Source organism: Phasianus colchicus, chromosome 8, assembly GCF_987193195.1.
Source record: "Phasianus colchicus chromosome 8, bPhaCol1.hap1.1, whole genome shotgun sequence".
NCBI classification, from domain to species: Eukaryota; Metazoa; Chordata; class Aves; order Galliformes; family Phasianidae; genus Phasianus; species Phasianus colchicus.
Window position 1 is genome coordinate 7,600,607 of NC_143443.1, and position 15,622 is coordinate 7,616,228.

General features: G+C 40.7%; 1 protein-coding gene across 8 annotated transcripts in view; it reads right to left on the minus strand.

The window, feature by feature from the left end:
- Positions 1-15,622, minus strand: part of LOC149917001 (uncharacterized) — a 515,322-nt gene that overhangs the window by 381,687 nt on the left and 118,013 nt on the right. The window lies entirely within an intron of this gene.

The window sequence follows — 15,622 nt, forward strand, 5'->3', positions numbered from 1 at the left end:
AAATAGTACAAAACATTACAGCTTCTTTCCAGCACATAAGGGATTTACTCACACAGCATTTCCATACAGTTTTTCAAGTCCTTCCAAAACAGCCTTATTTACATCTTCTGTTTCCAATTTTAAGAAAATCAAAACAACTATTTATTTGTAAGAAGCTGTATCAGTTTTGCTGGGAATGAATCACAAAGAACAGAAGCATTAATGCTTTAGGACAGAGATAACTAAGGAATTTAGGTCTCCATAGTCAATTAAAATTCAGTGTGAGTTGGATGCATAAGATTTCTTCTGCGTATCCCAGCATGGCTTTTTAGTACCACCTAATCTCAGTGTTGACTTCAGACAGTTGAGGAAAACGTACAGAACTTGACTGGCAACATTATCTGTATATTAACACACAGAGGGCCAGCAGGATTTGTTAAAGCTGAACACGTCACAGACAATGCTCAAATGTTCTGCTCTATTAAATTAGTTGGCAGGTAGTATATAGTTCTTTTAATTCAACCAAGAAAGGCATCAGGAAATGAGCACATCAGAAGAAAATAAGAGGATATAAGGGATTCAGTCGTGAAAGCCAAATCCCCAATAAACTTGGACGCAACATACAGATCTGAACCACTTCTTCAAGGGCCTCTGCTTTCCACAACTCATCAGAGATGAGTACCAGAGGCCTGATGAAACCTTGAAAGGAGCAGCCAGTGAGATGAAAGCGGGAAACCACCATAACTGTTCCAGTGAACTCCAGAATCCAACAACAACCCACAGGTACCGGAGGGACAGGAGCATACAATAAGCTGGAACTGATGACAAGCTGTTAGATAACACCTACACAAATCCATACAGCACAAGAAAGCCACTGTACATATTCACCAGCCTACAGCTTCTACCCTTCTTACACAACTCACATAACAGGTTTTTGTAGTCTTCTAAGACAATAACCTCAGCATCAGTATCATGTATCAACAACAAAACAGGTAAGAACACCAAATCCATTGATCTCAGCTGAGCTTTCTGCAAGGTGCTTGCTAAGCAATCTCTTGATTTTCATCTGAACTTTTTCAGCTGTAGAAAATCAGCCTAAAATGAAGCATACAAAAGACAGGTGGAAACAGCCAGGAAAAAGATTGTGAAGGGCAAAAGTAAGCTTTCATCACTTGTTTTTTTTCTTTTTAATTTCAAAGGGCTTTCTGGATCAGCACATAATCAATGAATTCCTGGCTCTCTTCAGATATATGTCACTCAATCAACTAATACATCTGGAGATTCATTTTAAGATTCATATAAGTTTCCCTTTTGCTGAGATCCTGTGTGGTTTTCCTCTCATTTCTCTTCTGTATCAGTCTTTTTATTTACTTTTCCTTACTACCTATAGACCAGAAAAACAGAAACAAAATGTATTGATTTTCTTTGGGAAGAAGATGAGCCATTAAAGCCTCTGGCACTCTGAAGAAGAAAGCATTTGTGTGAAAACTCTGTCCCCCAGAAGGCTGCCTCTATAAAAGCATCGACAAATAATCAGGTTCTGGTAGCTCTTGAAACTTACTCTTCTTTAACTTTCTGTGTGAATAATTTATTATTTATTTGAGCTTCTGCTGAAATGAGGTATACACAGCACTGATGGAGCCAGGATGCTACAATGAATGCATGCAAGCTGCACTTTGCATCTCTGGATAATTCTTTACCTATTTTGTAAGGCCTATGCGTGGAAGAAGAGTGGTGTAATGAATCAATCTCCACTGCTGCTTAAAATGGGCAAAAGAGATAGAATGATTAATACCGTGTCAGTCTAAGATTCTCTTCAAATAAAAACAAACAAGAATTCTTCCTTTCCCAGCTTACAGTATTAGGCTCTGTCCAACAGTTCTGAAAGAGGATCACTGATCTTCACGTACAACAGAAAGAACTGTGCTCCTGGGTGCCTCTGTTTTTCTTACATACATACCACTTCTGATCCTTGGAAACAGAAAAACTACTTCTGATAAGCCCGTTGCAAAACTAAGCAAAGTGTCAATAGGAATATCAATAACCATATAGAGAAAAAAGTTGACTCACCCAAACTGGTAATGAGAATCTTCTGGCTATAAAACACTCCTTCTCAGAAAGGGGCCTTTGCCCAAGAAATGTTCTCCTTTTAGATGTTAGCCCTTAAATTAACTAGGGGAGGTGGGGGATGCACCTTGGTTCCACCCCTTCCAGTCATGTGGGAAGCACAGGTGAATTGCTTGCACTAGTATTTCTTGGGCCACTCCCTTCACCAGGTGCTCAATCATCAGTTCAGGCCATAACATACCTACAACCACTAAAACTTCATACCTTCAGACATTTCTTTCCTTACCTGGGAACCTGGCAAAATCAGGTAACCACATGAAGGCTGGGATGAGTGGCAAACAACAGCAGCATTTGTGGAGCTGTCAGTCCCAGGCACTGCACTACTAAAGACCTCCTGTAGCCCCCGCTGAAATGTTGAACGTTTTAAAACTTGTCAGAGCTCCACCTGTCCTCAGGCTGTGTTTTAGCAATTCATCTCTTTTGCCTTGTGTCTTCAGAGTCCAGAGATAAGATCAACTCTCTGCCAGACATGGACTCCAATTGTCATTTTTCCAACAAGGAAGGGAAAGAGAGAAGAAAATAGTGCAACAGCCTACAGGGCTCTATCAGAGCTGTGACGTGGCCTCTCTCCTCCACATTTTCTGCTAGGTAATAGGAGCCCCCATGGAAGCATGTGCACAGAAACACAAATGTGCAAAAAGGGTTAAGCCCTTTATCTCTTCAATGTGATTCTCAGAATGAGAAACCTGATCAAGCCTCACACTGTAGGACAGGAAGAATATCTGACAGAGCAGCTCCAGTACACAGTAGATTCTCCCTGTAAGATCTGTGTTTCTAATCATGCTAAGATGTCGAGTAACAGCAAGTCCTTGGAGGCCTAAATTCTTTACTAAGAGGTAAACATGTTGAGATGAGATGAAAACAATCCCACAAGAAAACATTGGATATGGAAGACTGATTTTTATAGGATATTTGTATCATATGAATTAAAGGCAATACATCAAGACTCTCTTATGATGCAAATAGCAGGCAGCAGAGGTACTAAACTTATTGATCGAGGATAATCCTGCCATTTGAAGCATTCTCAGTTGTTCTGAACAAGGATGCTGAGAAACCAAAAATCTGTCAGCCCATCAGAAATATGTATACACGGGCCTGGAGGCTTAGTCACTAATAGCTGTGGAGGATTTGACACTGAAAGTCTTTTGTCCTTGGGAACATGCATCCTCTGAGAGAAGATGAGCACTCCCTGAAGCACAGCTCATTCACAGGTGAAAACAGAATATCTCCCCTTGCTGTTTGGCAGAGTGTTGACAGATGATTAAACGAGGAACAGCCACGGCCTCTCAGTGGCAGGACATGGCAGCTGTTCTGCGGGTTTCAACAAAGTAGCTCCTAGATTAGTCAGGACTAATGAGGGGAGAACATGAGAGATCTACAGCCCTCCAAAAGCATCCCACTTTGCTTAGGTCCCTTCATCAGAACTGGCCCAAGTGTCTGTCAGTCTCTTGAATGACAATATAGCCATGACCCCTCCCTGCTAATATGCGAACTTCTGCTTCTGAAGTGATCTGCTAAAAAGTTTCTGAAGTACATGATGCATACATCACATAATGCAGCCCTGATAATCCCAAGGTCTAAAACACTGCTTCATGCAGGATACTGAAAATAAAATTTCCAAGTGCAAAAAATTCATTGTGGAAGCCAATGATCCTTTTAAGAAATGACACTGTGAAGGAATACAAGAGAGAGAGAGATTACACTGAGATCCCCGTGACTAATTAATATCAATATTTGCATTATTTCTGTAATGGCATCTCCTACACATGGACAGAGACCTCTTTTGATCACTAATAATATATTAATTCTGAAGCGTACTCATGCAGTGTTTGATCACCATTGTCATTAAAACATAAGGCATCCTGTAGCCTTGCCAACAGACCAAGCTTCTCCTTGTTAACTGTAATTGGCATGCCAGTGATAACTCTTTGCTCTCCAGGATGTCAGTGGTGCGTCTCATCATTAAACCAAGTACTGCAGCGTGGCATTTAAAAGGCAACAACAACAAGGAGGAGTGAGAAATCTCTGTGATATTTCTAATGGAAAAAATTGGTGGTTCCTGAGGAGAAACCCACGTCACATTTTTTCAGCTTTCCCAGGTATCACTGCCACTCACTGCCTCTCTTTTACTTTTTTCTTTTGCTTTAAATAAGAAATAATTCCTCTGAAGTCAGTAGAATTACTTAGTTATAAAACTTGCAATAGGAGAGATTCTATCACATACAACAAGAAGGCAGATAGTGCCTTGCACTTATGACAAAATCTAAGATTAAATCTATTTTCAGACTCTGTCAAAAGAAGAAAAGAGGAAAGTTTGAGTTATTTTGCTATTGAATGACAACATATTTCTTATGTCTGCAGTCAGATGCTCCAGGTAACTGGCTACTACCACGTCTGTATGTGCTGAGTATAAATGAACTGCATATTCATATAAATGGGCTATACTTTACCTCTGTGTGGCTGTACTCAGAAACTTTATTGTGACAAACGCTCACAGAGTTCCTGATTCAAAACATTACAGGCTAAGCCCACTCTGGGAAGCTTCATCAGAAAGAACAAAAAAGCAGCAGGTAACACAAAGGGAATTTTTCTTGAGTGGAAAGTCTTTCATGAGGCATCAGAAGTGATGAAAAAAGCTATAGAAAGATTTTCCTGTTTTTTAACCTTAATCTCTCCTGATGCCTTATAACAACATCATATCAATGTTTCAATATGAGAGCAGCTTAGTCATACATCAACTGCTCGTTATGCTGCATGTATAATTTTAGCTACAGGTAAAGAGCAGACTACTTAGAGCCTCAGATCCGCAGTACCAGGAGATTCTGCTAAAACACATCTTCAGGAAAGTTCTCTAATAAGAAAATAACCCTAGATTGTTGGCACTTGAGCATTTTTCCCATTTCCTGTATATAGACCACATTAGAGATACTAGTGCTGCCAAGACTCTGTAAAGTAATAGTAATTGGGTTTGACTATAAGGGCATTTACACCCACCACCGAGACAGCAGCATTACCAATCTCAGAAAACACAGCAGACATGTATAGCAGTATTAACCTAATTATCAAGATCCTTGTTGACTTTCTTTTCTTATATAGTTTGCCTTTCTAATTAGAACTACAAATATATAACCTAGATGAACTGCTTCCCACGTATATTCACCAGATACTGAAAGGTCCCTCATGCAATTCCAGATGCAATCAGCTGGTGAATAGCAAAAGCCCTCTTTGGAGAATTGCCCTTGACTGTAAACATACATTAATTAAATCCAAAGGTACTCTTGGGAGACATTTCATCCTCCTGAGGCAACCTAACATCATCTAGCGTGTGGGGATCATTACTCCCCCACTGTCACTTGGTGTGCTTAACACAACTCTGGGCAGCCACTTAAGCTTGGATCTGGCTGCACGTTGCGTATCCAATTGCACGTAGGAAAAATGTGCAAGTCTTAGCTATCAAACATATTGCACCTGCCATGACCTGCTCAAAACGCAGAGCAAAAGGAAGTCTGGCCTCTTTGGAGTTTGTCACCTTTTCAAATGATAGGGACTAGGAGGTGTTCACTGATGCTAAGACCCCTTCCACCACTTCCACAACAGCGGGTGGCATTTTTTTCACATCATCTGACATCTCCTGCATCTCCTGGAAAAAAAACCAAAAACCAAAACAAACCAAAAAAAACCCTCCCCTACAAAAAAACAACCCTGCTTATTTTAAAATTTAGTATGCTCAGTCTGAAGGGTGATTTGGGACTGGGGAGGGCGTTTGCCTCTACCTTTTCTTGTTTGTTTGCCATTCTTAACTGCATATATTTGCATAAAAGAAGCAATGTTGTATCATCTTCTTCCAGAGCTTATTCCCCATATGAATCCTGTTGATGACAGCTTAATCATTTCCACAGCAACCAAGTTCATGACATCAAGTAGGGTATAAGCAGCAGGAGCTAATAATTTCTCTGGAAACAGAGATCCTCTCCCAAACACATAAATACCATGAAAAACAGAGATACAGAAATACAGAAAATATCTGTCTGCCATAAAAATGTGACTGCTCTAACAAAGAATGGCAATCATTCTTTTATTGTTTGTCTTCTGCTTCTTAACAACATAAAATTATCTTCTATTATATAATTTGAAACAGCATTAGATGACAAACCTAGCACATCCCTGGTCAGAGCCCATCAGGCAGTTTTATAAGCAGTTCCTCTATCAGTCACAGCCCATGGTTTGGATGGTTGAAAAAGAGCTATTCTTGGCTTGTCTGGCTTTAGCAGCTTTGGCTCTGTTTTGGTCTAAATCAGCAAAATACCTAAACTCATGACCTAAAGGCCTTTCTTTCATTAATTCCAGGTGCTTTTCCTTCAACAACACCACTTTGTGTGATAAAACAAAAATCAAACTTGTGTCCTTATGAGGCAGACACTTTTTATGTAACCTTTCTGAATGAGTACCTCAAAATATAACCTTGCTGTTCCTTCAGGAGACGAGTAACACAGCAGATAGCAAATGGACCTGAACAGACAGCATGTATCAAAGCATCAGTGCCTAGGAAAAGCAGATTCTGCATGCAGTGCTATGTGTATGTAGGCTGCCACCCTACTGCTCGTTTCGCATTGTGCAGCTCTCTGCGCAAATCTTTTCTGCAGATTTTGAGGAGAATACTCTAAATCATAGCCTTATTCCTCCCTAATTTCATAAGTTTTCTATCATCCTTTGTTTTGGTCTCGCTCCAGATGTACTCTTCACTGCCAGGAATGAAGAGCTGTCTGTGTATGACTCCCCACAGGTAATACCAGCCTACATGGTGATGTAGAGGCCAGTATTTCCCTAAATGCCTCAATTCATGAATCTGATTATGCAGGAATCTTGTTTTAAAGGCCAAATGTGTGGAGTCATCACTAACTATGCGAGCCAAAATGGCCATAGGTGGGTAGGACAACGGGAAGATTCTAAACTGCTCAGGTAGATGGAAATAGCTGTATTTTTATTTATTTATTTATTTTTTCCATCACTTTGGGAGAGATGGCAGATGATTGCTTAGTTCAGAAATGACTGACTGCATGCAACTCAAAATAATTTCACCTGTTGCCATGCCAAGCTACACCATGGCTCAGGGCTACATGGAGACTTTGGTATCCCACAGTAGGCTCAGTGACAGCCGTGCTCACACCAGACCAAATAGATAACATCAAAGCTGTAAGCAATAAATCTGCAGAGGAAACTAATACCTGAAACAAGAAGAAGCCTAGTAAAACTGCAGGCAGAATAGATTATTGATCACTCTGCCTTGCATTTGAAAATTAATGCTACAGAGGGACAGAAAGCACCCCCAGTCTCTCTCCAAGTGGATAAATTCAGTGAAAGCAGAAACTGCTAAACTTAACATCTGTGGCCCTCAAGTGTGTGCTCATGGTAATGCGTGTGAAACACTGACACAGGCAGGTCTGTGGGAAGGGACCCGTGTGGGGCAGAGAAGGTAGCAACAAAAGCACTTTGAGATATGCAGATTCCTGGAACAGCCCCCAAAGCTGTATCACATCACTTAAAGTTCAGCCTTTCACTAACCTGCAACCAGCGGCAGAGTGACAGCCCACCAGAATTCCAGCAGGGCTTTTGTCTTTGATCCAATCTTTTCTATTACTGCACAAAATCAGACCATGTTGCGCAAACCGGGACACAGCTGAAATCCAACTCGGTTTTTCAGCCAGGATAGTTATGGACACAGGTTTTTGGGGAAATTTTGGCTGAAAAGCCAGTAAGAAGGTTAGTATAGAAAGACTTGTGCCCACGGAGGTCAAACACTGTAATAGCATCTCCTGCCACTGGCTGGCAGTGGGAAGGGCACTGAGGGTAATACAGCAAGTTTTAGGAACAGGTGAAAGCATGAATGTCTCACTGACAAGAAGCTGCAACACTGTTAAAACTGTGGTTTTCCTCTGGACTTCGTGTTTCCAAACTTGCAGCTAATAGCTTTCCCAGGTGGTCAGCTCCCATGAGGGGGGGGAGGAGAAAGGCAGAAGAAGAAAATACGGCTTAATACAGTTTAAAGCATCAGAAAGCAAAGTGCAAGAACTTTCTTTTCTAAACCTTACTTTACATCAGTTCACAATGAATTTCGGTCTGACTCACTGATTTTGGAATGCCTTAAGCTGGTCGTAGTCCTCAGTGACTTTCTGAGTGCTCAAAGAAATGTAAATTTGCCAGTCGTTATTGTTGGCTACCCACAAATTCAGGTCATTTATCAAAGAGCACTATGCATACCCACCCAGAAGTCTGCCTTCTCATCTTTCTCACAATACATACTATGGCAAGTAATTGTTCACCTATACAGTTACTCTTTTGCAAGAAACTAAACCTCTATTACACATATAAATACACATTAAAAAAAAAAAAAGGTTTGAAATACCTCAAATTTGAGATACCTCAGGTTTGAAGAGAACTACACAAAAAGCCAGGTACAAGTCTCTAATTTAAGTGCACAAAACAAGTCATTCATTGACACTCTAAAATTCAAACTTGGTCATGTTTTTCACTGATCACTTTTTCTCTTGTGCTTGAAGCAGCAAATGCTTTTCCCTGGCAGCCTGCATCTTTCTGAATGGTTGCTTAATAACCTAAAGTCAGTCAGTGGAATTCTGGCAAAAACAAAATATCCAAATCACCCTTGCAGCAAACCTCCAATGGACTGGGCCTTTGTACACATGCTTCAGGCAAACACTGTGAACATCCTATGCAAAAACAATTACTCTGTAACCAAAAGAAAGGTGTGATGTGCAGCACAATTTCCCAATTACTGTTACCCTTGTCATCGCATTTCCTTCCAATTTACTTTCCCTGTTGCTTTTAAATTTCCAAGAATCAATTTAATTAGCCATATTGAACACAGACCCTCTGGCCTGTGTAAACAGACATGGCTATAAAGCATCCTTTTAAGAAATAATCAGTGTTGCTTCTGTACCACACAACAGATTTAGTTACTGATACACTTCTGTGCTGAAAAACAAATTCTTTAGGTTTTAGTGCTAAAGTAAGTGGCTTGTTGTAGCTCTTTACTGAATAGCATAGTCTTCCTTTAGTTAAAAAAAAAATGGATTGCCAAAAAGCCATTATTCTCTACCTCCCCATACTTAATCAGAAGAAAAATATGATAATCTCACTGATGTATTAGAAGACTTGCAATATTCCCAGCAAGCCTTGAGTGTGACAAAGCTGTGGGACACTGTATCAAATGTATCTCAATATTGGTAAACTTCTCAGTGTTTAGGCATTTAAGATAATCTTTTTACAACTTTGCCAATCACTGAAGACTCATTAAAATTTCCTGGAAGAACTGACATTACATCTGTGTACAAAACCATACTTGCAGAACGTACAACATGCAAATCCTATGGCCTTTATGCAAACACAGTCTTGAATGCAGGAGGCACAGCACACACAGACAGGCGGCTTCAGCAGAAGCACTTCCTGCTGACATGCAGAGAGAAGGGTTGCCTTCACAGTCATGGCCCATGACTGCTGCCAGCGGCACAGCTCTCCCCAGCTCTGTCAGTAAGGAAGAACTAACCTTTGTGAAAGGGGCAAAGTGAGCCCAATATGCCTCATTTCAAAAACAGGAGGGATCCAGAATTTTAATGGGTATGCTTCAGTAGCAGAATCAGCTGGACACCATCTAGTGATGAAACTAAAGCACTAGAAGAAGGAAGATGGGCTTATCCTCAGCCCTCCTAGAGACTGACTGGAAAAAAGAAGGCAAAATTAGTACAATCACTCACTGCTTCTGATCCCTAAAAGTACTGTCTTCATGTAGAAGAGGCTGTGTAAATGCCACTGAAGATGAGAACACTCCAAACAAATTTTCTTCACCCTTAACTTATGAGAGAGTCACTACCCACCTATTACCAATATGAGAATCAAAGACATGCACACCTTTTTCCTGCTATTGTTTCTTTGGATAAATAATTCAGGCGTTGCCTGGATGAACAGCTACAGAATACAAGAGCTCCAGACTTCCCTGGGAAATAATGTATTTGCATAACATAACTTAAATTCACATAATAAATCTATTTCATCGGCTTTTATTGCGGACCCTGGGCTAGAGCTACAAGTCTGTGAACAAGTATAGCTCTGTAGTGCTGTTAATTTGTAACAGCTGATCTGGCACAGGTTTTCTTTCAGAAACAACAGGTAGTTTTCTCCCTCTCTGGAAGACATTTTCTTCAAGTGAAAAAAGCCGTGTGGATGCAAGTGAGAGCTAAAACATGTTTTCATTATTAAATGACACAAGCTGAAAGATTTTCTGCCTTTTACAATTTCTGGAGTCTCTCTGATGTCACCCATCAGAGAGCACCTACATGGAAAGACAATCTCAGAAGGATATTCGCATCTGCTAAGCCTGCCTTCTGCATGGTAGAGGAAGATGTACTGAAGTACCTGTGCATCAACTCCTGACTCTGCCAGGGTAAAGGTTGAAGCCACACAGTTTTGTTCATGAAGAGAAGGCACCAATGCGATAACCACCACCCAGCCCTTGTGGTTAGGGCAGAAACAAAGAGGCCCCGGGAACTGTGGCACCTGCAGTGGAGCTGGAATAAACCACTGCATTTCTGCTCATGACAATTTCTATTCTACTTTTTTATTCCAAGGAACAGTGCCTGATCAAAGCCCTTCCATTTTGTCTGAGAAGGAGTTCAGGAGCTGTCTTTTCTACAAGTTATGAAAAGTTAAGGGTGTACTTGAAAGCTTCTTGTGAGGCTCACCCATCCTGTGATCATGGAGCTGGAGTGAAAATGGCTGCATGGGGATGACAGTAGGGACAGAACCAGCATGAAATTAATGCAGACTGAGTATCACACTGGGCACTCCGGTCCTGACAGGACAGATAGCAGTAGTGCAACAATGCTTGCAAATTTCTCTTTGAATTACCTTCCTCCCTAGGGAAGAGAAGGCAAGGACCGTTGCACCTCTGTGGGATTCTGAGTTTTTTGTTTCATTCCCTCCTTGATCGGGTGCCCCTGGGCTGTCCACTGTCCTGCCAAAGACCAGTCCTGCAGGGTGCTGCTTCCTCAGAGCCCTTTGAACACTCAGTCTGGAAATGAGCCCAGCACAGTTGCTGCAAAAGCAGGCTATTTGTTATGGGAAACAAAATGAACTTCATATCATGCAAATCCTACAATGCCTCAGATAGTATGTTATAGGCAGAGCTAGTTCCAAATGAGGCTATTTCTCAATGCCTCTCCCTTGGAGAGCTGTTACTTACAAAATCCTTGTATCATATCTTCCCATGGCTATGTCTGCTGTATCATGGTTTCAAAAACAGAAATTCTGTATCAAAATGCCAGAGAAAAAAGAAAATCATATTGTCACTATTCTCCCCCTACTAACCTCACAGAGGTATGGAACTATCTGTTAAGAAGATGTCAGCTGAGTTTCCAACCCCATCCTGCAATTTGAACTGGTATGAAATGCTTACAACAGTATCAGATTATCCTAAGCACTAAATACAAAATTAAGATAAAACTTCAAAGAAATAAAAAAATAAAAAACATTATCTAAGACTTGTCTCTCCTTATGTGTTATATCAGCATGACCACAAAAGAACTGTATGACAATTTAAAGAAGGAAAGAAAAAAGAGGAATGGGATAGGTAGCAGCAGAAGTTCTGAATTTTCTTAACACTCGTGGTTTATGCAAAACTAGTTTATGACAAAACAAGTAACAGCCTGTCCTATTGCATACAGCTCCTTTTTTCTTTGAACTTTGTGAGATTCCAGCCTTGAAAACGTTGGAAGCAGCACCTCTGTTGCTGTTCAGATGTCTTGGGATACCTCCAAGCAGCAGGAATGCAGCAGGTAATGTCCAGAGCATAACCAATACACAGATTTATTCTTATTCTTTTTCCAAGAGAATCTTCTATATGAGTCAGGGTCATATGGCACTTAAATACTGAAATCTCTTTTCAACAAAGAGCCCCTTGAGGTGAGCCACCAGAAATTTCTTCGAGGTTGTTTTTCGAGAAGTCTGGCTTTTCTTGTTGAACTGAGCAATTCAAGTACTACCACTGCCAGGAAGCCAGCAGCCCAGCCCAATTGTACATCTGAATCTCACTACTTGGCTTGCCCTTATTTAAATCCTAAGGATGTGGGAAATACACCTCAATCCCCATTGCTCCTAGTGAGCGGTGCCTACTCATCTTCAGTGCTTCTTCATCCACTGTCTCAGAGATCAGGCAAACAGCACATTGGGGTCTTGGTATTGCTGAGGCTGGAACCTGGAGCCTGAAGCAGTGACAGCAGGACAGTTATGAGATTACTTCTGACATGATGGCAGAGAAATTTGAAGTAAAAAGTTAAAAATAGCTTGTGCAAAAGCTAAAGTGGAACCACTTTAAATGTATGAAGTTCCAGGCCCCCTGAAAGTAACATCCACCACACTCTACCTGGCCACATCTGTACTCACGTTCACTTCATGTAGCACCAGTTCACTGACATCTGTGCAGGGATACCTCAGCCTCTTTGCTACAGAATCTATCCCTTGGAATCAGCTCTCAGCTACTACATAAAACAGATACACAACAGAGGCAGGGATAATAAAGCTTTCAGTAGTGGCTTAAGGTTGCTTAATTTTTTAGAACTGTTTCTAGCACTCTTGTAGATGCAGTTGAGTTATGGGTTACATTTAGGTAACTCTTGCATAAATAATCATCCACAATTCAATTGACAGCAGTGGCTGAAATCTCCAGCTCTCCAGTGGTGGAATTTATTGCTTGATCCTTGGATATCTCTATCCACATATTCCAAATCAAGTCTAAAGGCTTCACAAGGAGAACAGACCATCAGGGATTTGTTGAACTCTCCCTGTCTGTCTCCTCATGCCAAGTCTTGTCCTGTAATGCCAGCCAGCTCACAATCTGGCACTGCCACTGCTGGATGCTGCAAACAAAGACATCTCATTGCAAGGCTACAGCACCCTCATGCTAAGGCTGCAATTTATGCATCTATCCAGCTTGACCCGAAGATGCTGCTCTATTTTGACAGTAAAACTTTTCACAAGCTATGAATCAAATCCTCACAGTGTAAACTGAGAACTTGCCAGTGTGACTAAATAGTTACTAATTTCCTTCATCAAAACACATTTGCTGTTCATTGACGCTTTGTGGCATTCCAGTGACATCTATTATAGGTGCAACATTGCAGTGTGCATAAAAGCAGCAAAAATTCTGTGCATAAGAAGAATGAGAATCACATTTGAGACTTGTCACCTTCAGCAGCACAAAACGAGTTTGTGCTTCTCAAGTACCAGCAGTGAAGTGCAGTTGCCTGACAGCTTTCATTCTTTGAGTGGAGTCTGATGTTCAGATGGGGGTTATTTGGAGTGCTACATTTAATGACCTCTTGCAGAGAATCATCCTCTAATCTTTTACTGACAAGCTTGTAACAAAAGATAGGTCAGACTCAGCTAGCAAATGTCTATTTAAATCTCACTAATTTACATAAGTTAAATGTTAGGCTTGCTTTCCATCCTTGAATATAATTGTATTCATCTGAGATCCCTATCCCTCCTTCTGCATGGCCAAAACACACATATACAACTACAACCAGGGCCAAGGCTGCAGACATGCTAAATGAGAAAGTGCATTTTTAACTTTATTTGAGGAATGATCAGTTGGCAAAGACAAGCAGCAGTAATATCAGATTAGCTTTGCCATAGGTGTCAACATTATACAAGAAAGAAAGAGTCTTCTGAAACATCAAGCAAATCACAGCCACTTTAAAGTGAAGTTACACTGAAATACAAATTCTTCAACCTAGACCAAACTAATACACAGGAAAAAAATTCCCATCTCCATCATCTGCCTTCCCATCTCCATTGTCCCTTCCCTCCCTATACTTTTGGTTTCCCCAAAGGCAATCAAAAGAAATAGTGTTCCAGTCATTTTTTGTCTCAATTTTCAAGCCCAGCTTTTATTTAGCTGTTCAGAATTAGACAAATCATTCTGACCCCACCAGTTTACTCCACCATCTCCCTGACAAAAATATAATCACAGAAAGGTAATACTAGCTTACTTCTTTCTTTCTTCCCAATGTATGTCATTTAGAGAAGATGGAATGCTGTTCTTGCTAACTTGCAAGGTATGAATTGGTATACAGGATAAGGGAACAGCAGAGAAAATGCAATGGCATCTCTCCAAAATACAGTTCTTTGCTTTTTCTTAATAGTGTTCCTTTATCACCATAAAAACTCACACTGCCAACTCTTAGATGTGATCAAATTCTCTATCAAGCCTGTCTCAGATTTCCTGGCTGTTCTCATTACCACTGACCAGAGGAAAGAAAAAGGCAGGATGGGTGAGCTGCCTGCCAGTAGCAGTCATATAACAGGAATATAGATTCTTCTTTTTCTCTTCCTTAAAAGAAAAAGGATTTGCTGGGTTGGTTTTTCATCTCCTTTCCCTTTTCATTGAGAGTGACAGTTATTTGATTCTGTGTGGCATGTCAATAGTTCGGTTAAATTAATGTATCCTTAAAAGAATATATTTATGGCAGGAGCATCTCCTTGTGAAAATCATAGGTTTGAGACTCAGGGTCTGAACTATTAGAGCCTATTCCATTTACTTTATGTCTTTAGCAGTAATGATTATTTAGCTATTTTAGCATGAGGGGGTTGCTTATAGTTGTTTTTATAGGTTGATTGCAAGTCCCCAGGAAAAGTGCTTGACTTCATACTTTCAGATCATTCAGTCTCTGCCCAAATTTGGAAAGTCCCTGTTATATTGTTTAGAGGCTAGCTCATGTTTCCATACCACTGAGGTTATAAATAACAAATCAAATTCTCTGCTGATTCACAGACAAGTTAAATGCTACAGCTCTAGTGTGTGAGTACACCAAAAAGATTACAAGAAAAAAATACAGTAATTTTCCACTGGCTGCTGAATTTTATCCAGCTTCAATACCCTCCAGGAAGCGGCACTTGGTTCACATTTATTTCAAAGCATTAACTGACAATTAGCCTCATTCTACATATTAAACTACAGCTGGCCCCAGTATCCCCAGTACTTTTTTTTCATACTTCTGTATAACCAGAGCATGCCCAGATCTCTTTACCTAACCACTGACCAACTATTGCACCAGCAATAGTGGAGTTAATGGAGTTAATTTGATGTGTGCCTCTTCTGTGTGCCCCTACCAGACGGAGAAGCAGCAATATGTGTCTTTCACTTAAGCAAAGACCACAACACATTCCCTTCTCCTGCAGAAGAATGACTAAGATGGAAAAATCTGGTTTACCCATCCCTGTATATCTTTCTTGGACTCAAAAATCTCCTGTCATTTCAACCACCTAAGAAGATCTGCTCCAAATAAACATATTTCAGTTTTTGAAGTGAATTTCGCAGTAGGCTGACACCAGCAGACAGGCTCCTTTTTAGGATTCCCAGACTGACAAATGGCAGTGGCATCCCATCACCTACTGCCCCGCAGTCCTTGCTGGCCAAGATCATGGCAAGGAGCACTACATTTCAAGG